Source organism: Nannospalax galili, unplaced genomic scaffold, assembly GCF_000622305.1.
Source record: "Nannospalax galili isolate Female #2095 unplaced genomic scaffold, S.galili_v1.0 scaffold384, whole genome shotgun sequence".
In the NCBI taxonomy this organism is placed as follows: domain Eukaryota; kingdom Metazoa; phylum Chordata; class Mammalia; order Rodentia; family Spalacidae; genus Nannospalax; species Nannospalax galili.
Genome location: NW_008352648.1, coordinates 3,262,697 through 3,265,630, shown reverse-complemented (window position 1 = coordinate 3,265,630; position 2,934 = coordinate 3,262,697). Strand labels below are relative to the sequence as shown.

The 2,934-nt window shown below is 42.1% G+C and overlaps 1 protein-coding gene and 1 pseudogene across 1 annotated transcript in view; one reads left to right on the top strand and one right to left on the bottom strand.

Annotated features, from left to right (window-relative positions):
* Kif11 (kinesin family member 11) overlaps positions 1-2,934 on the bottom strand; it is a 52,649-nt gene that overhangs the window by 45,507 nt on the left and 4,208 nt on the right. The gene's annotated exons all lie outside the window — the stretch shown is intronic.
* LOC103747268 lies at positions 1,191-1,483 on the top strand (annotated as a pseudogene).

The following is a 2,934-nucleotide window of genomic DNA, read 5'->3' as shown; positions in this document are numbered from 1 at the left end:
TGCCTGCCTCTGCCTCCCGAGTGCTGGGACTAAAGGCGTGTGCCACCATGCGAGGCATAAATAATTTTTAAAATAAATCTTGGTACTGGAAAGAGGCCTCAATGGTTAAGAGCACTTGCTGCTCTTGCAGAGGACCTGGGTTCATTTCCCAGCATCCACACAGAGGTTCACAACTATCTGTAACTCTACTTCCAGATAATCTGATGGCCTCTTCTGGCCTCTGTTGGTACCAGGTACATGAACAGTATATATACATACATGCAGACAAAACACTCATACACATTTAATAAAGACAAATAGGGACTGAGGAGACAGCTCTGCTATTAAGAATGCTTACTGTTCTTCCCAAAGACCTGTGTTCAGTTCCTAGCAACTACATCAGTTGGCTCACATAACCACTTGTAACTCCAGCTCCAGGGATCCAACACCCTCTTCTGGCCTGAGGGCACACACATGTGGCATACATTCACACAGACAGAGAGACACACACAAAAAAAAATTAATAAAAATAAATCTTTTTAAAATTAAAAATAATAATAAAGTCCACAGAAGTATTAAGTTACAAAGTCAGGGCTGGTAAGACGGCACTTGCTGGGTCAAGTCTGACAACCTGAGTTCAATATCCTGATTCCATGACAGAAGGAGAGAAAAGACTCCCAGAAATTGTCCTCCGGCCTTCACACACATTGTGGAATGTGAGTGTGCGCACGCACACGAACACACACACACCCACACCCACACACCGTACACATACAAACAAAAATAAATTTTTAAAAAATATAAAGTCATGCCGGCCGTGGTGGCGCATGCCTTTGGTTCCAGCACTTGGGAGGCAGAGGCAGATGGATCTTTTTGAGTTCAAGGCCAGCCTGATCTACACATAGTGAGTTCAGGTCAGCTGGGACTACAGGGAGACCCTGTCTCAAAAGGACAAAAAAAAAATTTATATATATATATAAAGTTGGGGCTGGAGAGATGGCTCAGCAGATAAGAACACTGTTCTTGCAGAAGATCCAGGTTCAAATCCCAGCACCCACATAGCAGCTAACAACTGTCCCTAACTCCAGTTCCAGGGGATCTGACAGTCTCTTCTGTCCTCTGCAGGCATTGCATGACATGGATGCACTTACCTACATGGAAGGGTCAGTGCAAGGGTCATTTGTCACCAGGAAGGGACAGCCCTAGCCCATGGTGATGGTGGTTAGCAAGATGAACAAAGATGCACAGATGAGAGCAGTTATTAACCAAAAGTTAATAGAAACTGGAGAAAGAGAACGCCTCAAAGAGTTGCTGAGAGATAAATTAATTGAATGTGGCTGGGAGGATCAGTTGAAGGCACACTATTAAGAGGTAATTAAAGAAAAAGGATGATTTTCTTTGATTTCATGGCTGAAATCGCTGCAAAAGCAGAGCCCTGGTACCTGACAGTACGAAGGAGCTCCTACAAATAAGAACAGTCCTTGCTCAGCATGCCAGTCTTTAAGGTTGAATTAGAATGTGTTGTTCTGTGGATTTATTTCTGAAAGTAAAACATGCCATAAATTAGAAGTCGATTTCCCAAAATAAAGTCCTTTTTTGTATGATGGTATACAGTTTTCAGTAATGATGTTTACATTGTATTGATTTTTTTCCCTAAATGTGTTATTTTAATAAACATCTCATAAATGAATTTCAAAAAAAACAGTACAAATAAGTAAAACTGTATAGCAGTGGCATAAAGGCAGACAAAGACCTGTGGAATAAGAGTCCAGCATAAACCCTCTCATACATGGGCAAATGAAAAACAAATGTGCCAAACCATTCAACAGGAAAAGGACAGTCTTTTAAACAAACAGTGCTAGAAAACTGGATATCCACATGCAAAGAATGAAGCTGAATGAACTCAAAATGAACCAAAGACTTGCACCTAAGACCTAACACTATAAAACTCATAGAAACAAGACTTCACAACATTGGCTTTAGCAAAGATTCCTTGGATGGGACACCAGTCACAGGCAACAGCATCAAAAATAGACAAATTGTTTGGGTTTGGTGGCTCACACCTGTAACCCCAGAACTCTGGCAGGTTGACACAGGAGGACAGCAGTTGAATTCAAGCCCACTTAGACTACCAGGTGAATTTGAGACCAGCCAGAACACCACACAGTGAGAGCTGTCACAAATAAGCAAGAAAATAAACAAAAGACAAACTGGACTATATAAAACTTTAAATTGGGTGGGGAGGATGTTGGCAAAATGACCCAGTGGGTAAAGGAGCTTGCTATGCAAGCTTGAAAATCTGAGTTCAATCTCCAAATCCCACAGAGAACAGAGGACAATCGACTCTCAAAAGTAGTCCTCTTCCACATGCATACACCCACATGCCTACACACACACAAATAATAAAATTTTAAATTTTTTTAAAAAGAGATTGAGATAGTAGGCTGGTGAAACGGCTCAGCAGTTAAGAGGGCTTACCTACCGTTCTTAGCAAAAAGGACCCAGTGCACACTGGGTGGCTCAAAAACACAAGCTCCAACACCCTCTCTGGCCTCCACTGGCACCCACAGACACATAAATAAAATAAGTCTTAAAGATTGGGTTGGGAGTGATGCATGCCTTTAATCCAGCACTCAGGAGGCAGAGAGACGCAGATCTCTGAGATCTAGGCCAGCCTGGTCTACATAGTGAGTTCCAGGTCAAAAAAGGAGGGGAGGGGAGGGGAGGGGAGGGGAGGGGAGGGGAGGGTGGAGGGGAGGGAAGGGGAGGGGAGAAAAGAAAAGATAAAGGGGGGGAGGATAGAAAGAAAACTAAGCACCCAAACAAAACAAACAAAACATGTCATCACCTTTGATATCTACACTTACATCACCAAAACATAGTAAGTAAACAATAATCTAGAGGGTTTTTTTTTTAAATAATCTTTTAACTTGGGGAATTCTTTTGAATTGACAG